Source organism: Mastigoproctus giganteus, chromosome 3 (assembly GCF_048544385.1).
Source record: "Mastigoproctus giganteus isolate SK-2022 chromosome 3, ASM4854438v1, whole genome shotgun sequence".
Taxonomy (NCBI): Eukaryota; Metazoa; Arthropoda; class Arachnida; order Uropygi; family Thelyphonidae; genus Mastigoproctus; species Mastigoproctus giganteus.
In genome coordinates, this window is record NC_143577.1 from 208,245,061 (window position 1) to 208,269,638 (window position 24,578).

A 24,578-nucleotide genomic window follows, 5' to 3' on the forward strand; every position below is an offset into this window, starting at 1 on the left:
AGGAAGCAATATTTGTAATGTGCTTGTGCCAAGAGAGATTAGAAGTCAGGGTAATCCCCAAAAGAGATTTATCATTTTGCCTAGAAATCAGAGTGTCACTAAAGATAAGCATAGGAGCAGAAGAATCCTTTTTGCAAGATATAAGACAAGACTGAGTTTTAGAAGGGTTGAAATCAACTAAGTTGTCTTTGCCCCACTGGAGAATTATCTGAAGATCGGCATTTAAGGAATTGGTAGCAGATTTTCGAGAAGTTGAAGCTGATTGAGCAGGACAAGGTTTCTCAAAATGGAAAGTGGAATGCAATGTGCTATCATCGGCAAAACTATGGATAGGATTTCCAGTCAATGGAAGAAGATCATTAATATACAAGAGGAAAAGAGTGGGGGAAAGAACTGAACCTTGGGGGACACCGGCATTGGTGGAGAAGTTAGAAGACAGAGAGACATCTACCATCACCCTCAGTGAGCGATCAGAGAGAAAACTGGATAACCAATTACTAAATACAGTTGGCATTTAGTAGCAAACTCAGTTTGCTCACTGCTACATACAAAATGAGGCTGTGTCCAAGTTGTATAACAAAATTCTACAGTTCTCGAAACAAATGGGTTTTTTTTTGTCTAAATTTACTTGAGTTTTTAAGCCATTTTTAATGACGGCAGAAATTTTGGATGATATGTGAATTACACTGTGGTGTAACTTAACATAACTCCGATTACGATTTTAATCCGTGGAATATGCAAATCACAGAAAACATCAAAGTAGATTTTCTCGATATTTTTCAGAATTTAAAGTAGCCATTTGAAAGACATGCAATTGTGGATGGCCACTGGAAAAAGACTAAAGAGATTGTCGCAAGTAATGTGCCCATAGATATACAAGAACTTTGCAAGAAATGTCTGCAGAGCATTCCAGCGATATACAGCATGTGCCGTGATATGGAAAATCTCCGGCCATAAATCAAATCGAGAATCTGTGAGAGAAACAGCATCTGAGACAAACTTCGAAACTGACGGCTCTAAAGGTCATTTTCGAAAAGGAACAGAATAACATCAAAACCTCTGTACACTGAGTGAGTCCATCCACGGGAGATTGCCTCTGTCGTCTCTGCAAAATGGGCTTACCTGCTATTAATTTTATTCGTTAATATTTTTGTAGGGTAGTGTATGGGAACACATACGCGAACAGACGGATAGACAGATGCGTAATTAGGGAGAGCCTGGTTCTTCTATGAAATCATCTCCTCATTTAATTTCTCCCGGTTTCGGATCCACAGCTAAACACTATCCAATCATGAATTGAACCATACAGGTTTTCCAGAATACTTTGGATCATTTTTACGATCCCTCTATTAAGATTATTGGTGAAAGTGATAGGCCCAGATGGGTAGCATAGTTGGTAAAATCTCTGTCCTCACTACACCATTTAGAAAAGACCTGAGTTCGAGTCCCGTCGATGACGTGAGGAATTTTTATGGGTCTTTTTCACAACGTGGCTGAGTTGGTCGGTCTCAGGCGAGTGTAGCATGGTTTTTTCTCTAGGAATCTCGGATTTTTCGTGCAGAAAACAGCAAATCGACCACAGAAAACAAGCAATTTACAGACAATTTATACACAAAGCAATATGGCCTTAGTCGCTGATGTACCTGAAACCACATAACAACAATCTCCATATGAGCATTCTTTCATCTGGTCAGAAAAAGCATAAATCGAGATTTGTGCATTCATCCGACCAAATGATTTTCCTACAGTCCAGTTACATTTTTCGTGTCCTATAAATCGCATCAAAATAGATCTGGGTCTGACAATCGCACTCGTACCGGCCAAACAACTGACAAGACACTGGGTGTAGGGGAAATGACTCCCTCGGAATGACACACCTGCGACGTCTGCCACAGCCGCTTGAACTAGATGCCCATACCAGATGTCCCAAGAGCTCCATTAAATGTAGTAGATCTGGGTCTGACTCAAGTATTGACAGCGATGAAACACCTAATAGAATACAAATTGTGGGACCATTGTCTTCTGTAATACATTCCTGGAAGATACAGCTGCTGGCATCATATTTCTAAAATATGATGTGTGATGACTGCTGAAATCATATCAGACACGATGTGGAATTTTGCTCAAATAGTCACATACTAGTGTGAGATACTGCTAACGTTGAGAACCTAAAACGATGTGGAATCAAGCGCTGGGACTGGCCTTCTCACCAGTGGGGGATTAACGCTGACATCATATACAAATCTATGACACGGATACGGTTGCCCTGCAAGAGACTGACTGCCGTCACACACTAGGCTATGCCTTGTGTGAGATTGCCGTCTCTTGCAAGGCCCCGCTCAGGACTCCGGAATAGGTGCCCTGACTCTGACCCTGTGACTTTAACTGTTTTTCCACTGTAGGGGAGAGGCGGGTCCCTCTCCCCCAACCAAGTGTTCCTATCTCCCTTCTTTCTACTCCCACTGGTGGGTACCTGTTTCTCTCATCTACCCCTTTTATGTTTCTTCCCCCTTATCCATCAATCTCTCAATCTATCCCCATGCACTGGCTTCCCAAAAAAAAATTTTTTTATATAACGAATCGGAGAAACTTGGGCTCCAATGGAGAGTTAGACCACGAGCCTGTTGGATGCATTGTTGTTGCTTCATCGATGGATTATTGCGATGCTGGGTGTTATTGTGGTTCCAGGGACTGTACGCAGAGACTGACTGAAGTGTTCTCCACAATTCCTGGTTTGTACTTCTACTCCTTTTGAATCTTCATGGTGGAACTACAAGTGTCAATTGGATCCTTGGAGATCATTACAACCTTATGTTGGGACTTTATAGTGTCATATACTTTCATAGTATTGCATTGTGATATGGACATTACATTGAGAACGAATTGACCCTCTACGAGGGAATCTGAGATAACTGTACATCAACATTGTTCAGTGGTACAGCATTGTAAATAGGCTGTGGGGTTGCCGGGAAAGCTGGCCGGGGCCGCATAGTGCAATTAATAAATTAAAAAAAAAACTGTTTACGATGCATACGATGAAATTGAATGAGGGTATGTCAACGCAGTAGTTAAAATAAAAAGCTTTAAATATAAGTGTTACGTTGACACATCACTAGGTTGTTCACTTATGCAAAGTATTATTCACAGTTCTGCATACATTCATTAACAGAATCAACCCGCCAACTGATAAGCAGCCAGCAAACTTCGAAACAGCTGTCCTGGTGGAGTCTTGTCTCGAATTTTTAAATGTATAGCGGATTCACCTATTCAGGCGATGCTATACAATTTCAAAAGATATTATCAACCTATGTATAACCGTGGATAATGATATTTGTCTTTCAGTTGACCATAAGCTCAAGCCAAGTACTAAACACTACGATATCAGTGAGCAGAAAGTTACTGCATGATTGAATCGAAAGTAGGTAACCCGTACTAAGTTTTATTTTACGAGAGCCATGTGATTTGCATATTTTTGCATTGATTGTCGAATATAGCCCAAATTTTCGTGGTTTTAATAAAGTGGTCAGGCAGTGTATAATGAATCTTGATTAGTATACAGCACTGCTTATACACTACCGAAATTATATAGAACAAATTAATATACCAATATTATGCGACCCTACAACTGTTGCTGATTTTTAGTTTGATCCTTTAATGTACAAGACAAATATAAACATCAGAACAGTTGGTAACATAAGAGGGCTTCTGTTCAATAACGGCAGTTACAAGTAGCGATTTCGATATATAACTGACCATTCTCGGACCTTATGCACTGCCTCTGGCATGTGTAACCATCACTATAACGAGTTGTCCAGGATTATCTCTAATGGATGCTAAGAGGAATAATCTAACTGATCATCACCCTGATGAGTTAGATTATTCTTGTGCTGCTGTGAGAAGCGGATTGAATATTTATTCCAAGTACAGCCAGCCACGTGCTTTACTGAGCTTAACTTAAAACTAGGGGCGCAGTAATAGAATCCATACTACACACATATTTGTAAACCATCTGTATACTTTCTGAAGACAACTAATTGAATGAGATGAAAATTAAAAACATTCATATATGATTTTTCTAGTTGAATACTATCGACTTTAAAGCAATATTTCTTGCAATTAATAAACTGGGACTTCTAGCAAATGAGAGCAGAACTGTGCAGACTACCAATTTTAAAAACCACAAATTACTTTTGACACATAACGATCTCTATTAGGTTCTGTGAATACCTAAATATTTTTCTGGTTCTCACAGAAAATGAAATCTTTGGCCATAATTTGTTTCTGTATAATTTCGGTAGTGTAATTCGGTGGTGTTTACTAATTAAGGTTCGTTATACACTGCTTGCATACTTTATGCAACAATATGTAAATTGAAGAGCACATATGATGTATGTGAGCGGGTTTAGGGAATGCAACTCCTGAAGTTTACATTCCCTATGCCCAGTGGTTACAATCACTGTCCGTTCCCCGAAAAGGGCCTGAGCTTGAATTCCGTCTAGACTGAAAGAACGTTTATCGGTTAATTTCACACTGTGGCCGATTTGATTGACCTTGGGCGAAACTCTGATATTTTTTTCCAGAAAAACAGAAACTGGTATAGATTATATAAATTACAGCCATAAAACACTGACACCTGATGACCTTAATTCAGGGCCGTATTTTTTATTAGGCACAAATGGCCCAATGTGGGCCCCAAAGGCCCACAAAAACTAAAGGGGCTCGAAAGAAAATTGACCATGATTTTCAGAACTTTGATCCCACTCAAATTTCATCAAAACAAGCAAAGCAGAGCTTACTGAAAGTACGCAAAGCAAAGTACTTTCAGCGTTTTTCTTTTTTGTTTGTTTTTTTTCCCAAAAATTCGTCAATCGGCTTATAAAATTAATGAAGGATTTAACAATGAAGTTTAAGCACAATAAAATTTAACAGCAAAGAAGCACCTACACTGTGCTGCCACTTTATTAGGTACACCTACCTAGCAGCGTGTTGAGCCTACCTACCTTAACCTTCACAAAACGGCCTCAATTCGTCTAGGCATGGATTGAACAAGATGCTGAAAACGTTGTGCAGGAATGGAGTACCATGCAGACATGAGTGTGTCACGCAGTTCCTTGAAATTCGACGGAGGTAGGACTGCAGCGCAGCGAACAGCCCTTTCCAGCTCATCCCAAAGATGTTCAATAGGATTGAGATCCGCAGACTGAGCGGGCCATTGCAGCAAAGAAAAGTTTGTCATGTTTCTGGAACCATTCTATAGTGATTCGGGCTTTGTGCACCGGCGCATTATCCTGCTGGAAGTAACCATTTGACTGAGGATAAACTGTCAACATGAACAGATGCACTTGGTCAGCAACGATGTTTAGGTACGATGTGGAATTCAGACGTGAATCTATGGGTATCAATGGACCCAACGTGTGCCAAGAGAACATTCCCACACTATAACAATGCCCCCACCACCTTGCACAGTAGTCGTCAGACATGACGGGTCCATGGATTCATGTTGTTTTCGCCAAATTCTGAACCTTCCATCAACATGATGCACCAGGAACTTCGACTCGTCAGACCAAGCAACTGTTTTCGAATCCTCGATAAGTACAGTGCTAGTATTGCTGTGCCAACAGGAGGCGTGCTCTCTTGTTCTTCATTGATAACAAACGATGTGGCCGTCGGCTGTTTTAGCCCATTCGCGGCAAAGTGCGACTATGGTCCGATGTGATATTTTATTCTGCGCATCAAGGTTGTATTCTGACGTGATTGCGACTTTGTGGCCCGTCTGTTTGCTTGCACAATTCTTGCCATCCTCCTCTGACCTCTCATCAACAAGCGAATTCCTTCCACAGGAGTGCTGTTGAGAGGATGTTTTCTGTTTGTTGCACCATTCTCGATACACCCTTGAAGCTGTGGTGCGTGAAAAGTTCAGGAGAATTGCCGTTTCAGAGATGCTTTGTCCAGCACATCTTGCACCTACTACCATGCCACGTTCGACGTCCGTTAGATCACTCCTTTTCCCCATTCTTGCTACGGTTTGTACGCTTAACTGATACTAGAAAGGTTGTTCTGCTGCATTTATATCCGCGCCTGTGGTCAAGTGACTTGCAACGTTGTAGGACAAACCATTTGTGTGCACAGCAGGGGTGTACTTAATAAAGTGGCAGCACAGTGTATGTTCCGTGAAAACTATTTCCGGTGAATTTTTAAATACTAAAGAGGTTAGCGTGCACACTAAAGAAGTGACACAATGTGGAGTTCTAATTGAGGCTAAGAAAACTGGCCCGAAAACGCTGATTGGTCACTATTTAATCGTGATGTTTGACATTACTCTTTTCTACTAGAAAGAAGCGAAGCCCAATAAAGGAATAACAAAATCAAGAAAATGTATGAATTGAGTGTAGTGTAAGTATATGTACAGTTTACCTTGCATAGTGTTGTTTTGCTTAGTTAAAATGTTTAAACAGTAAAGAAAGAGACTGAATCACCCTAACAATTTCTGCTACATGTGTGAACGGTTTCCAACAAAAAAACAAAAACTCAGAGGAAGAAAATCTACAGTATTACTAAACGAGAATATCCTTTGTACTTTGGTTGTGAGATTGGTGATCGGGACCAAACATGGACATATGTGCTGTGTCACCTGAACCCCCAAATCTGAGGATAGGGCTAACTGGGAAAATTAAATGTATGCCATTTTCTGTTATGGTGTGGAGAGAACCACGCAACTCCACTGACAACTTGTATTTCTCTATGACAAAAATATCAGGGATATATATCCTAACGTATCATTTGCAACAAGGCATGTTCCACAAAACGAGGGTCTTCGATACTAGATCTCCCCAGAATCATGAGATAAAAGAATCAGTGATGAATACAGCGAGATGTCTCGTGTTCCAGACTTTGCTGGACAGTCCACTTCAACAGATTTCATCTACCAAACCAGAAAATTATAAAGCGCCACACTTAATTATGTAAGAAGAGTTGAACGACTTAGTTCATGATTTAAACTTATCTAAAGAGCAAGCAGAACTCCTTTTTCTAGGTTACAACAATGGAAGTTACTTGAAGCAGGAACTAAAATTACAGTAAATTATATCGAAAATGACACAACTTTCTGAATTCAATTAGATTTGTATTTTTTGGGGACCCTGTTTTTTCGTAGGCCCTAAGAACAGTGCCTAAAGGACCAAAAGGATAAGGCGGCACTGGAAATGGATTCTTTATTTGGAGCCCAGTTTCCACTGGACTCCAAATAAAGAAACTCCTCAAAACTTGGAGATCGTTTAAAGCAGTTGGGCATGGATGTCTTGGAACGAGAGAAGATAATTACGAGTCTCTGGTGTCAACTTTACCGCAATGTTATAAAGATATGGGCTGCCGAATATTGAAAATTCATTTTCTTCATTCCTCAAACTTTTGGGGATGCCAGTGACGAGCAAAGGAAGAGCGCTTTCATTAGGACATATCCACGATGGAAAAGTGGTACCAAGTTCGATGGGATGCTTCCACGATAAGAGATTATTGCTTGTTCCTTAAGAGTAAAATCTTAATGAACTATAAGAAACTCTAAGTGGCAAACCTCTCTAAGGAAACAGAATGCATGAATTACATTATATATTTGATACTTTAAAATGAATAAGATTCATTTTCATACAACATATTACTGTATCATATATCAAATTGATCCTTCATTAAGTTACTAAAATTTCAGTATATTTTTCAATGGAGGCATAACAGAGACAATTCATTTTGGAATCAACGGTTCAATTTTATTTTTTCGTAACTGTGGAGCAAACATTAACAGCAAACTAAAACATTCACATTTAATGTTACTAAACTGTCGACACTTTTAAATATTTTTAATCTGAAGAAAAACATTAGAATCAGCATAGTGATTAAATCAGCTATTAAGAACCATTTTTCTGCAGGAAAAATGATTCAAGATAGTTTTGAATGATTGATAACCCATCTAACCACAGAAATTAAAAAACCTAAAAAAAATATATCCATCATCCTACAACAAAACAGAATTGCCTAGAACCTACCTTAATCTGTTCTTGCCTTAGTGCCTCACAAAAAACATTAGTAATTTCAATGGCTGAAACTCTTAATTAAATTCAAAGTTTCCTTAAAAGTTTCTTAATTAAATTCAAAGTTTCCTTAAAAGTTTCTTAATTAAATTCTAAATTAAATTTGAGTCAAATCAATTCGGTACCTTAAGAAATTTCTATAATTATTTGATATTCAAAGTTTCCTTGTGTGTGTACACTGAAAGGACAGAATGCATGGGATACCTGGTTCCTGGGCAACGCGAGGCTGTCACCACTCTCGCTAGTGGACAAACACCGCTTAGCAGATATATAAGTACACTGCATTCGCGTAGACAGTAATTCGATGTCAGCACAGCTAAACGTCGTGAGTTAACCGACTTTGATAGGGGGATGATAGTGGGTGCCCAACGGATGTGTCACTCTATCACGGAGTGGTACAGAAATTGTACTATCCCCGTTCGATAGTATCAAGAATGTATCAGGAATACGCCATTTCCCGAATAGCATATCGTGGACAGCGCTGTGGGCACAGAAAGGTGGTGGATGAACGTGGCCGTCGACGTCTGTCTAGCATTGTTTCAGCCAACCGGAGAGCGACAGTGGCACAAATCACTGCCGACTTCAACGAGGGAGGTACCGAAAACGTCTCCATCAGGCAATCATTAGCCGCAATAGGTTATAGGAACCGCCGACCCACAAGAGTCCCACTGCTAACACCACGACACAAGACTACGCCTCAACTGGGCGAAAGAACATGAAAGAATTAAATCTAAACCGTGTGACTTCCTTTATCAGGGCAAAAGGTGGGTCTACCCGTTACTAGTTAAGTATCCCATGATTTCTGTCCACTCAGTGTATAAAATCTGTTAATAATATCTGGACAGGTTGCTATCACTCAATAACACTTTCGACATTCTAAATAAAAACTATTCTTCTGCTCTGCCCTGAAGATGATGTTCGGAGAATGATTATCAGAAAATTCTATGATTAATGACAGTGGAGTAACGAGTCTAATTCTTTCTCACTTATGTCGAAAGGCAACTTTTAATGCATTCTTCTGATATTGACAGAACTCATTCCACAATCACAGTTATTCAGTTCCATCGCATTAATATTGTTGAGCGATGTAGATGACGTATAACTTGTATACCGATATATATACATGTATATAATATATATATATATATATATATTGTATATCATTATTATAATGATATATAAACTTGTAACCACGTAAGATTTTTATCATCAGAAAGTGATGATAACAATTATTGATTTTTATCATCATCACATTTTTATATGATGATAAAAATCATCATATAAAAATGATGATTTTTATCACCACGTACCATAAGAATTCACATTACTTGTGATAAGTGGTTTCGGTTTATGAGAAGCAATTGTTTACATTTTCAATCAAGATCTCATGAAATTTAGTCCATAAATCTAAACCACGAAGACTAATACGAAAATCCTACTACCGCGCTGACGATCTTCACCAATACTTTTGGAACATAACAACAAACTTGTGTTTCAGACAGATTTCTGCCGAGGCAAAATCTCAATAGAATTCACCGGCTGGATCGTAACCTCCATGTATTTGCGAACAACGCTAAGTACAGGTGGTCCAACCTCTACGAGGATATAGGAGGCTAAAGAAGGACGCCCTCACTGTCTCTTGGTGACTACCTCTTACTCTACAGTCATTCCTTGTCACAATTTTCCATTAGCTATTGCGATCAGTAATCAAAGCAATCGTAGAACGCCTGAGTGTCTGAAAGGGTATATGTGAACCTTTTACCAGTCATGTATCGCGATTATTGTCATAGGTTAAATCACCGTGCTATTACCACTGAAATTCTGAAAATAGCAGAATTTCCTTTTGGATCTGTAAGCCAGGAATCCCACTCGTCAGAATTATGAAGAAACTATTCACAGCTAAATCCTGATACGAAACCTCATTGCTATGGAGAGTAACTTGTTGATTCTTATACTCGCGTAGCTTCGTAACCACATTGTCTTTTCTTTTTAAATCTTGTCTGCTTATATGGTTTAATAATTATGTATTTATCATATTGGGTAAAACCCCTCGAAGTGAAGGATTATTGTACTTATCCTTTATACAATAAAGATTTATTTATTTAATATTTCACATGTAATCAAATTACTTGATGGAGTTTATCTTCTTCTTTGAGAGAATGAAAGTATGAGATGTTAGTTTGCGTTTCGTAGACGCAAATGCTACCTGATTTATGCACCCCTGCATCCACTTGATTCATAACCACTGTCCGGATCACTAACTAAGTGGATGAAAGATTTTAGATATTAGCAAAAACTGAAAATTCGATGTTTTGAAAGCGAATATGAAATTTAAATAAAACCTGCTTGCCAACTAAAGAACTTGAACAGAGAAAGAAGGAATATACACAACAATGGAGAAGTAATATAAAATTATAAGAATGATATAAAAAGGTGAAATAAACGGAAGGACAAGTAAAAACATGTCACATAAGAGCGAAAATAAATTACGTAGGTAATGAAGAAATTATAGGCAACAATAAAGAGATCAAAGTGAGTGAAATGGTAAAAAGGCAACTTACTGAACGACGCCTTTTTACCAAAAGAGAGACAAAATACAAAAGGAAAAATCAAGAGTTAAAATAATAGGCCTCCTGTCTGCCTTTTAACAGGCAAACTAACAGTACTAAGGCTTTGATAACAAAAAACTGTTGTTTTTTTTTTTTTTTCTGATAGAGGAATCTTTCTTCCAAACCAATCCGAACACGCTCCGCAACAAGTCAGCATCTTTTTACTGTCCAACTTCAAATTCACAGAACCAACTTTTCTTCCTCCTCATTTATTCCTTCAACTTCAATTTTCTGGAACAACCTCCCTTCACACGTATTTCCTGAAAATTAAAATCGACAGAAATTTAAGTCTAATGTCAATAAGTATCTTCTTTCATCTTCTTAACCTTCAACCAATACCCGGTACTAAGTACTATAGGTTATAATATCGCTCCTGTCTGGGGTTTCATAAAAAATAATAATAATAAAATATGCGTATAGTGACTATTGTCTTCATGTCCGTCGACCTGTCTGTCCATCCGTGCACAGGTAATAACTCCCTTCCAATGGAAGGATTTCCATGAAATTTTATATTTGCTTTATTAAAATCTGTCTATAGAGAAATCTCTATATTGTAATAGCTGAAACTTTTTTTTTTTTTTTTTTTGTTGGTAGTTGGTGCATCGGCTTCTGTGGCCATAATGCACCTCCCAAAGTTTTTTTTTTTTTTTTTTGCAGTACTTTGATCCAAGCCCGAGGCGGGATCCGAACCCGCGACCTTTGGGTTGCCAGGCAGGCACTTTACCCACCTGGCTAGCCCGGTCAGCTATAGCTGAAACAGTAAATATTGTTTTTAGCCCTACTGGGTAGCACAGTTGGTAGGATCGCCGTCCTCTCCACACTGGGTGGAAAAGACCGGAGTTAAAGTCCCGTCGATGACTGAGGAATTTTGTGAGTTTTTTCAAAACGTGGCTGAGTTGGTCTTAGGCGAGGGTAAGGGTAACATAGTTTTTTTTCACCCGGAAACCGGTTTTTCGTCCAGCAAACGGAAAATCGATCTCAGAACACACGCAATTTACAGACAGTATAGACGGATAAATATGTCCTTAGTCACTAATGCTCCTAAAACTCTACTACATCATCAACAAACATTGTTTGTTATAGTGTACTAAATAGAGGAATGATCAGTCAATATGGCGGACGAGCACGAAAAAAAACATTCTTCATTAGGGCATATGAAGTGGTTACGTTTTTGTTGAGCTAATTTTTGTTATCAGTTTACTAAATATATATCATGAATTAATGTTTTTTGCTTGCTATATTAATCACAGAAGAAATCATCATCATCATCATCTGCCATTTTCAATCCACTGCAGAATGAAGGCCTCTCCAGCAACTTTCCAGCTCCTTCCGTTTTGTGCAATGGCCATCCATTTGCTACCCACAAACTCATGAATTTCATCTGTCCATCTCCGTCGGTGTCTTCCAGATTTTTCTTCTAGCTCCTCTTGGGTACTATTCAGTTATTTTCTTGGTCCATCTGTCATCTTGTCTTCGCGCTGTGTCCTGCCCAAGACCATTTTAGTTCTTTAGTTTTCATAAGAATGTTCTTTACTTGAGTTTGCTGCCTAATCCATGTTTTTCTTCTTATCCATCAGTCTGATTCCCAATATAATTCGTTCCGTTCTTTGCTGTGTAGTTCTCAGCTTCTCTTCCACTCTTTTGGTGAGTGCCCAAGTTTCACTTCCATGAGTCATGGTGGGGAGTATACATTGGTACATTATTTTACGTTTCAGACAAATTGGGATATTGCTCCTCAGTATGCGACTATATTTCCTGAATGCTATCCATCCAAAATTTATTCTTCTCTTGACTTCCAGCCATTTATAATTATTACAGCTAATGACTTGTCCCAGATAAGTATATGACTCCGCCTTTTCAATTACTGCTCCGTCATCATCATATCCTTTTCTGTGACTTTGTTCATCATTACTGTTGTTTTAGCCATATTCATCTTTAGTCCAAAATCCTTACCAACTCTGCATAACTGATTAAGATTTTCCTCTAATTCTTTGGGATCGTGGCTTATGACCACAATGTCATCTGCAAATCGTAAATGGTTTAGGTACTCTTCAGTCACATTGACTCCTTTCTGCGACCAGTCTAATCTTCTGAAAGCTTCCTCAAGGGCAGCAGTAAACAACTTCGGAGATATTGTGTCTACTTGTCGAACTCCTTTCTCAATTTTAAATTTACTAGTCTTTGTCTAGTGTAATAAAGGAGGTAGCATTTTCATATATTTTCTTCAAAATCATAATGTATGGGGTATCTATGCCTTGTCTTTCCAGTGCCTGAAACATTGCCTTATGCAGTATGGAGTCAAATGCCTTTTCATAATCCACAAATGCCAGGCATAACGGTGTTTTATATTCATTTGCTTTCTCGATTAGCTGTGACATTACGTGAAGGTGATCCCTAGTTGAGAATCCTGTCCTAAAGCCAGCTTGCTCTTTCGGTTGATTCTCATCAAGTATTCTTTCTAATCTATTAGTAATGACCCTTGTGAACAACTTGTAGATGTGGGATAACAAGCTAATTGATCTATAATTTCCAATTTCAATTTATCTCCTTTCTTATGCAGCAAAACTATGATTGCATTATTCCACTGCTTAGGCGTCACACCTTTTCTGATGCATTTTGTGAAGAATCTTGCCAGTTTTTGTGTCACGTCTCTTCCTCCCAATTTTAACAACTCTACAGTAACTTCATCTTCCCCCGGGGCTTTCTGATTCTTCATTTTCTTCAACGCATGTTCTACCTCATCAGGAAGTATGTGAACATATGTGTTACTAATTTGCGATCCATCTTCCCCACTGCCGACATCATTCCCTCGCTCCTTGTATAATTCTCTATAATAGTCTTCTGCTATTTGAATTATGCTTTCTCTGCTATTTATAAGTACGCCATCGCTATTCTTCAGTTTCAGTATCATTTGTCTTTCTGTATTACTGCTCATGGCTGCTGATTTAAGTCCTTTGTTTTTCCTTAATGCTTGTTCTACTTTTCTTGTGTTAAATCTTCTTATGTCCTCTGAGTCTCTTTCTAATGGCTTTCTCAGTATATTCAATTTTCTCCTTGTCAGTGTTTATCTTGCTCTTCATTTGTCGTCTTCGGTTCATCATGACAAGTTTCTTGACTAATTTTTTGTTCTTCGGATTTCTTTTTACCTATAGGTTTCTTGGGCTTTATCACTTTCAGAAAGTTGTAATATTCCTCGTCGATATCTTGGTCGTGAGCAGTCTTCAGAAGCTCCAACTTGTTCTTATGTTCCAGTACATACTGCTTTTTCTCCTCTTTTGTTATCTCAAAGACCTTCGTATTATTTAGTCGAGTCAGTTTTTTTCTTTCCTTTCACAGAAAAAATGCGAGTTATCAAACTAAGATCTGAGATAAATGCTGCTACTGGTAAATCACAGATTTGTGAAATGTGTTGTATATCAATTTGTTTAAAAAAAATCCAGCAAGAACTAAATATTAGTGCAAAAAAGCTAAGTGAACGTGGTGAGTTATATGCAGTGACATGAAAATAATTACTTTTATAGATTATTAGTTAATTAGTAATTAATTGGTAACAAGATTTATTTACTTTTCACTTCTATTAATCACAAAAGAAGAAGGGGGAAATGCTGTAAATTAAGTAATAAATATCGAAAGCGCCTGAAATGTGACACTGCATAGTATGCCTAACTTTTTTTTCATTCTGGAAAACAATTTAGTATGTAAACAAAAAGGCATTTGCAACAGTGCTTTTAAATAGATACTAAATTAGGGAAAAAATATGAAATGTAACAGCCTGTTGTTCTATCACACATAGAACAAAAAACGCATTGAGTTACAAATTGAAGAGTGGTATCAAATTCCATTAATTATTTTCATGGGCATCGTGAACTTCCAAGGCTGGGATAAATTTATATAGTTGGCCAGAGAAATCCAATTACAGAGGAACAAGGCCATAATGAATATCCGGTAGGTATATATAAAAAGATCCGTGAGGTTGGAGTTACAAGGAAAGGGGAGGAGGTGAGGGCTAGTGAAGTGAAACGACTGGGCGGAATATTCCAGTATTGTTAGTAAGCAAAAAATTCTTTGCTATTGCACAAATTAAAATTGAACAAAGTCCGACAGGACTATAGCAGAAAGAAAAACAACAGGCATCTCAAAGTCGCCTAGGAAGAGGTGTGATGAGTGACCTTGAGTTGCTTGTTGTTTTTCTCCCTGCTCTAACAATAATCAAAAACAACAGGAACCGGACAGATGTTTTAGGAATCTTGACGGTATAACCCAAAACAACATAACTGAACAACCCGGAATGAGAGAATAAAAACACTCATCTTAGGACTGAATATAAATACACCAGTTAGATCAAAAGTATGGTAAATGTTATGCAACAGAATAAAACAAATTATCATAAAAAAAATAATTCTGCATGCGACATAACAAGACACTGCAATCGATGTCTGGCAATCAGTGCTTATAATTTTTTCAATCATTTCAACTTTCAAAAAAAAAAAAAAGAAAAAAAGAAAAAAAAAAAAGGAAAAAAGAAAAATTTTAACACTTAGCACCATCAGTTATCACTTCATTGCAGTATTTTTACCCTTTCTTCTTGCATTCGGCTTATCTTGAAGACAAAGGTAGTAACACAACACATCCAGCTGTGTTCAGCAACCTTGTTTTCATTCACCACTCGCTTCTACCTGCATTGATTCATCAAGAATGTTTGTGAATGAACATCTCTCTGCACGCCACTAGAGGGAGCTACTGTGACGGTCGATTCATTGACTAGTCGGCCAGCTTTTGTGAATGTAGCATAACAGCGGCACTTAGAAAGACGGCGTCCATTCACTAGTTCTAGGTACAGTAGCTTGAACGAGATCTGGACTCCAGTGAGGAAAAAAAAATCAATATTCTCTGGAACTGGTGGTCGTAAATAAATGGCAACGAAATGCAGAGCGGTGCAATAAATTATGGTACCTCATAGAAAATGCACTTAACGTATCTACTTTTATGAAATATTTTGTTTTCCCAACATCATGGACATAGATGCAATTGTTTTTCTATTTTGTTAACATAAAAATGCGTTAAAAATTCTATACGTGCTCTTGTTGTTTTTTTTTAGTTCACGCTATAGAATGTAATTGCATTATTAATAACTAATTTCAAAAATAAGAAGAATGTACTTCATCTTTTGCATTTCCCAATATTTTTAATGACCTAATTGCCGGTCAGTCCTCCAGAATTTGCACTTAAATTGTTCAGTTTATTATCATTTTGAGATAGCAATGCAAACGCAGATGACAAATTTTCCGGAAATGCGTCATCTACATAAAATGTCGCCAATCTTGGCTGTAGAAACCACTACAAGCTTAAGTGGAAGATGGGTTTAAAAAGAAACCATCTTCACGTTTCAGGAAATACCTTTCCCTCGCGGTTAACACAGTGGTTATAATCACCGTCCACCCACAACAAGCGGAAAAGGTGTGATCTCGAACCCCTCAATGACGCAAGAAGAATAGCACTACATACTGGCGTCTTATAGCCTTAGGTACCTTGGAGCTTAACACACATACTCAAACACCACCAGGAAATACTGGATATGAAAACCAAAAGTAATTAACGGTTTTGATTACATTAATTATTCACTTTGTTCTAAAAGAAGGTAAAAGCAGAAATAGAATGTGCATAACAGAACCCATTTAATTCAACGCAAAAACTTTTTACCATCCTTATACAAAAAGGTTATTGGCGAGCTTAATTTAGAATTTCATCTTCACCAACTGTCAAAGTTCGCGAATTTCTATTTTAATGGAGACAGTAGGGCTCCGATTAAACAATTGTTACCACTTGATGTTTTGAATTTAATGGTAATAAGGTTTCACTGGTGACGAGCGTTGGAGTTTTGGATACCTTGTGCCTCTTTCAGAGAAACCCGGCCATAGAACGCAGTTTTAAGATGAAATGCTTATCTCAGTGAGTTGATACTCCAAATCGAGAGAATAGTATTTCTCTCAAGTGACGATTTAAAGCAATCAGAATTGAATAGATTCGACTTATGAAATTTCATTTCAGGGGTTCAAAGCAGGGTAGGCAGAACAACTTATAAAACACTTTTCTCCTCTTTGATTGTTGCATGAATGATTAACATAAACCAACTCTTGAAACTATAATTTATACAGGAAACTATAAAACAGTATGTTCAAAAGAATGACAGAGTATTTTGTAAGATACTGATGGAGTTGTCCAGCGACTGTATTGATGCACACATACACATAACAATTTCCATTTGAATCAGACAATGAATGGCTTACCTTGAAGCAGATTAAAAGTTAGATATCCGCAAGAAAACTTCTGACACTTACAAAGATTAAATCTAAACAAAACTTGAACTTTAAATATTATATGTGGACTGCAGAGCTTTGTAGCCAAGCACCTTAGAGGAGACCAAGTTAGGGTGTGCAAGGTAAAATGAATGAGGGTAAAACTTTCAGTTATGATTTCAAAACTAGGTCCATATATTCACATTCTGGAGGAAGACGTTTAGACTGGATTGCAGAAGTTTTCGTTTAGCCTGTAAGCTGTTAATTATTTTGGAACAAGTTGCCTCAATGGGCTATTTAGGCTGACGGCTTTGGGAGAGTTAGATGAATAACTACCTACGTGAGGAAGGAATCAAATAGGCAGTTTAATTTAATTGTATTTAATCTAAATATACGAATGTATCAGTAAACAAGGTAACGAATCCTAATACTTTCTTCGAAAAATTGAATTAAATGCAAATACACCGAAAGGTTTCGAGTAAACATGCAGTGAGATTATTCATTATAAAGATGCAATAAGAACCACGCATAATTAAAAAGAACTATAAATAAAATAAGAACTATGCATAATTAAAATACAATCATACAAAGGGGGTATACCTTCCGACATAACCATGGTCTCGAAGTCTACCATAAACAACCAACTCAACCATCAAAGCCTCTCTCTCCTTGGAAGCTGTAAGAAAATCTTTCTAAGACATTTAACACATCCAAAATTAAAAAGTTATGAAAGTTTCAGCTATCTTTAAAGAAACTGGGTTATGCAATATTTTGCATGTGGGAGAGTTATAACTCAGCAGGCGTTTCACCACGAATTTTACAGATATGACATTTGGTCATTCCGCGGAACGATCATTTACACTCACTAAAATCAGTCCTTTTGCATTTTTCTCTAACTGAGAAGCTTTCCTCTCTGACCTCTAAGATTATGTGATGGCAGCGATCCTGAAACCTCTTAAGCTAACAGTACTATACATTTAGATTATTATCTTTCGCCTACTGTTTTACCTTGTCTGCTATAATGATCTTTAAATAAGTTCCGATTTAATCTAAAATTTTGCTGATGACATTAGAAGGCAATCCTTTTTCTTCTTGGGCGAACCACCATGGGTTGCACATGCAATCAAAACTTCTTGAATATCCAGCACAAAGCCCTTAAATACCGATTCTTAAATATGGTGAATAACTAGTTAATTTGACTTTGTGCAATATAACCTGAGATGGTGATGCGCCCCAAAACCCCTAAACAAACTAGTTAATTTCAATCATAGTAAAATTCGATCCTATACTACACTATGCTATCTGAAGTAAAAGTAAAGTGCAGCCATTATCAACCCACTGCAGGATGGAAGCCTCCTCAACAATTCATGCTGAGGGAAATGGACCATAATCTGCCACACTGGTCCAGTGCGGGTTGGCAGATCGACCGTATTCAGCAGTCAGGGGCTTGAACCCCGGTTTACTCAAAGAGCGTGTGTTACTGCACTCCCGCTCCTGCCCACTCGGCTACGGAGGCATTGGGCATTAAATAATATGAATACTTTATGCAAATACAGAAATATAAACGATAGAGATCATTTACAATTGAGGCGCGTGAACATAGCTCAGTAAATCTGAACACTAGCATGTGGTAAATTTCAAAATGTACGACGAATTTCAGAGCTTCTCATCATTCCGAACAGCATGGTGTAATGCAATTTTATGGAGCAGGATCTTGCGTTTTTGAAGAGGCCAAAGCCACCTGCCACAAAACTAGGTGCGTGAACAGCTTGCTTTGTGCAGAATAATGTAGCAGCACTGATGGACTGCCTTCTCAAAAGACTCAATTTATGTCCCAACAGAATCAAATTACATTTGATTCTGTTGGGACATAAGAATCAATGTAATAAAACGGAAAGACGTGTGAGGGCTCGTCCATTGCTTACCTAATTAATAACTGTTTTGCTGCAGATAGTCATTGATTGACGAAATGTGTTCCATACAGAATATGTTGCATTACGCCGAAGGAGGACTTTTAGGCCATATTAAAATATCAGTTTTCTTTTCTACTCAATCATATTCAGAGTTCAACACAAAAGCAATTTCTCTACTTAATCTTGGCATAAACATTTCAATTCTATATCTTCTGCAGTATTCACAAAGTAGGTTTCCTCTTTGCAACGTTACTTTTCTTCTGAATAACCTTGCGCAAATTCAAAATATGCCCGGAATACGTTCTTCAGTCTGAAGCGACTTCCTTAAAACTCTTCCCTAAAATCTTCAGCTCTGTTTAAAACAGAATATTTAGGTTCTCATCTCACTACTTATTGCAGAACCTTTGAATTGTGATGCACACTGCTTATGCAAGCTATTTTTATGGACTGCACATCTGTGTTGCCATCTGTTCATTATCTTCCTTATAATACTTAATATGAAAACGCTTCCAGCAAAAAACAACCCTCCATTCAAGGGTCTATTTTAAACTCGCCGGTTTTTCTTATTTATTTCATATCTACTTCCATGTTTTAGAATTTTCTTAAACATATACTCTCTGAAAATTATGCATTACAGATACTCCACTTCAACGCTAATCTTTATTCTAATTTCCAACCCTCAAATATCTGCAGTACTAGAATGATATATATTCAACATTATTTTGCATTTATTATTACCACGAAAACAAATCTTCAAGTGCATCATGCAATATAGATTTCAGTAGCAATACGATATTCACTTGCAGAAAGATTTCCAAAAGGTAATTAGCGGTTTCAATATCTAATGATATTGCAACAGCTAATTACTAATTGCTAAAAATCTAATGATTATACTTTTTCCACAACGTCTTTCGAAACCATGCAATTTGCTGCAAGAATTCGTTAAGTATATCAAATTAACCAGTCTGCTTTTAAAGTGCACCACGGATTATTGTAGCGCAGAGAGGTTTTAAAGGTGCACTTCATTTACAACACCTCACCTATAAATTAAAATGCAAAGTTCTAAACCTCTCTCCAAGGATATACACACTGTGCATGATGCAAACAGAAAATGCACCTTAGTATTCGCTATTTAATAGAAAGAATGATACATTTGGTGTTGCAATGAAACGAACATATCAGTTTCAATAAGGAAATTGCCTCGGTAACAGCATTCTGTGCAGTATTTGCCTCCGGTATCTTACGCATCCTTTCCTGAACATCCGCAACTGCGGTCATTTCAGACGTCACGTGATGCGGATCACATGTGCACGGACACACACACACACACTTGCTCACACAAGCACACACACACATAAGCAAACATAGCAACAAGGTCTAATGGATATTATTGCACGCATGCAATGCAATGCAAGAAATACAACGTAATATACAAACCGATTATAAAATGCAAAAAAAAAAAGAAATCAGGAAGGAGAAAGTGGAGCACGCGCATAACAACTACCCTACTATCGTAGTCTCAAAGTTTGGTATTCGGCTGTTTTTAGCGCTCCCTGTTGACAGAGAAACTGGTTCACCTAACCCGTGATGTTACGTTGAATGCCTGCATTGGTTTACTGCATCGGCTGCTCATAGCAACAGGGGTGGATCGGCTGCCATTCGCAACGTAAGCGGGGGAGGCAAAGAGGGATAAAAGAGGAAAAACAATGAAATGACCTCGAGAAGTTGGAGGGGTGGGTAGTGGCTTGCTTAAAACACCGAGGAAATCTTAGGAGGAGGATTTGATCTCTTTTCCCCCTCGCCCACGCCACCCACTTTGCAAAAATCCCTAAAAATAGTTTTGCTCTAATTACGTCTTCAAGATGCCCCAGCAAAACGAACGCTACATCACATCGAGGTGAATATGAAGAGGGAAAGGGGGTGGGATTACAACGAACCAGTCAGATACAGAGGAGAGGGTGACGATGTTGCTTGAATGTACGACCTACTTATCGACCGGCAGAAAGTTATTTCTGGAACAGTCTCTTTCTATGCCTGCTAAAAATAGCTCTGCGAATAGGAGGCCGGAGAGGTAAGCTTCGTTCACAAAATGTAGAGGTAACGAGGGGGCAAGTGTAGGGGCGTTGAATGCAAGTGATAAGGTGAATGATGAATGAAAGACAATCGTGTTGTTATGGATGCATGCAGGGGAGAAGCTTGTGGCTTTAATTCATGAAGCACTCCTTGCAAATTGGGTTACGATGCTAAAGCAAGGTGGCCCAAATATTCATTCATTCTCTCTCTCTCTCTCTCTCTCTCTCTCTCTCTCTCTCTCTCTCTCTCTCTCTCTCTCTCTCTCTGTACAAGCATTGCACACAACACGAATACCGCAGTGCGTTTCTCATTTCATCCACCTGAAATGCAATTGAAAAGGCTAGGAAACAAAAACAACGATCAAGATTAACGAAAAGAAAAACCTCCAGATGTCGCTTCAGCTCAAGGACGATGTGTATACTCGAAAGGGTGTAATGCAGATGTGCTAGAAAGTGTGGCAATTCAGAGTCTCCACCTTTCCAACCTTATTTATTACAAACGAAAACAGTATGACGGTAAGAAATGAAGGTAAACAAGAACTGAAAATGCATGCAAAGATTATTTCGAAAGATCATTAAGCAATTAATTAACTAACTGGTAGTTATCCATCTGAATGTGTGCCATGTTTAATATGCATTGATAGCAAAGGTTTTTTTAGAAAAATAATTAAACTCCTACAGGTAAAAACTCTAGGATAGTCCTCTTTCTAGCAACCATGTATTTAATCGAAGAAATCTAGAATTTTTCGGTTATGGACATTTAGAAACAACATGGATAATCGAAGTAGTATCACATTTAATAGCTGAAAAAGTAAAGTAAATACAAGTGGAGTATAAATAGCTTCTTCTTTCTCGATAAATTGATATGGAGTTAAATTGCAAAGCCTTATATTGTGTTTTTTTTTTTTTTTTTCATTTTTCGCCTATTCTTTTTTCCCAAAATCAGTTACTAAGAAGCATATCTAACAACTCATTCTTCAAAGTGATTTGAAAGAAGTGCATTCATATTATATACAGTATTTTGCACTTGTTTAAACCTTATACAGTACTATGAATATAATAATATAATATAATAGGACTATTTATTTTTATTTATTTTTTATTAAATATGATAGGACTATTTTTCGGCGCCTAATGAAGGAAATTAAAAGTATGCACTGTGTGATATCAGATTATTATCTGAAATTCATTATTTTTGCTGTTTAATCTAAGAAAACAATACAACACCCTTCACTTCAAAATGGAATGAAGGTAATTGCAACCTTAGAACATTTTAAATTCGTCCATATGATTTAAGATTTAATTCACGAATGTGAAATCCTATGAACTCATACGAACAAACCTCGAACTCCAAAGATACGATTATCATTAAGGATAGAACCGATGCAAGAATGTGGATGCAAACTTATGCACGCACATGAATCCTTTATTTGAACCAGGAGAGGCGAAATTATACTTTTATACTATAATTTTAGTTTGTAAGAAAATTTCGGCAAGCTACAATTTTTACCAGAGCGCACAAATGTTTTTGTTTTTTTAAACAGGATGATAGTACTCAGACCTGCTCAAACATCGGTTGCTAACCGAAAAAGTCAGTGTTCCATATAGGAAATTATCATTTTCAGATGAAAGAGGTAAAAGGGTGGAGATATGCTATTTAATAAGTTTCCTCATTCGATATCTAACAAAGTTTATTTTTCGTCGCCCAGGACTACACATTCTCTTCTCATCTTATATTATTTAGAGTCCAACTTTATATTTTTAATCTCCTTCAAAATTAAAAAAAACACGAAGCTTTCAATTAAATTTAAAATATAACTGTGTCTATTAAAGGCAATTAGAGCCATCAACCATTTTTTCTGCGTGCAACAATACACAAAAATTATGTCCCCATATGGAATCCCCCCATTATCCATTAAGCGTTTTAGACCAGCTACAGAAGAGAATAATACGCTCCATGTTTATTAAGCTTTTAGACCTTCAAATTTAATTTTATGTCAATCCACGTAATGGTTTCCTTGCTGCCAGAGGTATGGTGTTTGAAGACAGAAGTCTTGAGCGCTCAATGTTGAGACCGAGGGGTCTGAACACTACGGTTCTTTCAGTGGGGAAGATGTCCCACATTTTTTGCAAAATTGATACCGCCTTCCCAAAGAATTATTAGCGCGTTGGACTAGGAGATTTGGCTGGAAAAGAAGCTTCCTATATATAAAATAAAGGTAATCCCTGTTGTTTTCATAATACAAGAATTATGCATATAAACTAATGAAGGAAATTAAGAATATGCACTGTGTCATATCAGATTATAGTGCGAAATTCATCATTTTCTTTAAACTTCAGAAGTCAATTGTATTTAGCTTCATGTGAATTTTTTCCTCATTAAATTGCAGTTCTGTGTTTTTATCTTTCTGTAAATTCGCTCCCCTTCCCTGCTTACTTTAATAACAGCTGGATATTTTCTTTATATATTTTTCTCCTGCCCTAATTAGTGCAATATCGTTATGTAAAGCAACGAATTATTGCTCCTTCAAATAGAAATAATTCTACTATACTTTGAAAATTACTGAATATTTTTTCTAGCAATGAATCCCGTTATTTCTGGAAGCGATAATTCCAGCACTGCAGTGCAAAATATTTTCCAGGAAAACAGAGAGAAAGAGAGAGAGGGAGGGAGAAACGCCAGGAAAAATATCGCTTCACATAACTTGTTGTTATGGGCCTCCTTTGAGCATTCTCCATGGTTACCGTAAAGCAATTAACATTGAAGGGTTGAAGAATGCCTCACGCGAACACAGTTTAAACTCCACAGGAAACAGCTGTACACATAGCGTGCTGCCTGCATCATCCTTAGCTGTTCTCTCGTAAACACGAACGTAGGGCTGTCAAGGCTGCCTGAAATGTACGGTGCTATTCGTCCGCAATTCACTTCGGGTGGAGGAAAGGTGGAAGCAAAACCGCAGCAACAAGTGGATAGCATTCAAGCATTTGTTACTGCGAATTCAAATTTCCCATGCAGCAGCTGAAATGCATTTCATAATCTTTTTCCCCTCTTCAAGCATCTAAATTATACCGATTGGAAGAGGAGGGGATGTTTCTGTGGATAAACAATGGAAGATATTTTCCCAGCTTCCCCTACAAAAAAAAAAATAATAATAATAATAATAATTCTCTAAATAGTATGAACCCCTCACCTGCAAGCTCCATCGTCTTCCATTAGTAGCAGGACCTTTACTGACCGCTCCACATTCTGCCCCTGCGCATTTGGTGGCGGCCTCTGCCCCTGTCCCGTGTTCAGTGGCCACTGTCGGCACGAGGAAGAGAAGTAATCCACACAGTGATCGCACCCCACCGAACGGGACACTTGGAGAAGGGACTGACACGGCAGAGATAGACTACAGCCACTGCGCTCAGCGTTTCCACACGTGAATGTGGAGTATTGACGTCACCGTTTCCATGGCGACCAATGCCACGCACATAGACCCGGGAGTGACGTGTCACTGGCACCCATATTGCCCTGTGAATTACGGAACGTAGGTAGACACTACAGTCCCTTACCTTTCTGTGCGGGATCTTTATCAAGTGATCAAGCAGTTAGTTTGTGACGAAA

The 24,578-nt window shown here is 37.8% G+C and overlaps 1 protein-coding gene across 1 annotated transcript in view; it reads right to left on the reverse strand.

Moving 5' to 3' along the window:
- Positions 1 to 24,253, reverse strand: part of LOC150088637 (sprouty-related, EVH1 domain-containing protein 2-like) — a 408,094-nt gene extending 383,841 nt beyond the window's left edge. Inside the window, exon 1 of the mRNA XM_090370832.1 lies at positions 24,163 to 24,253. The gene's annotated coding sequence lies outside the window, so the exon portion shown is untranslated. The remainder of the gene's footprint in view (positions 1 to 24,162) is intronic.
- Between the last annotated feature and the right edge of the window lie 325 nt (positions 24,254 to 24,578).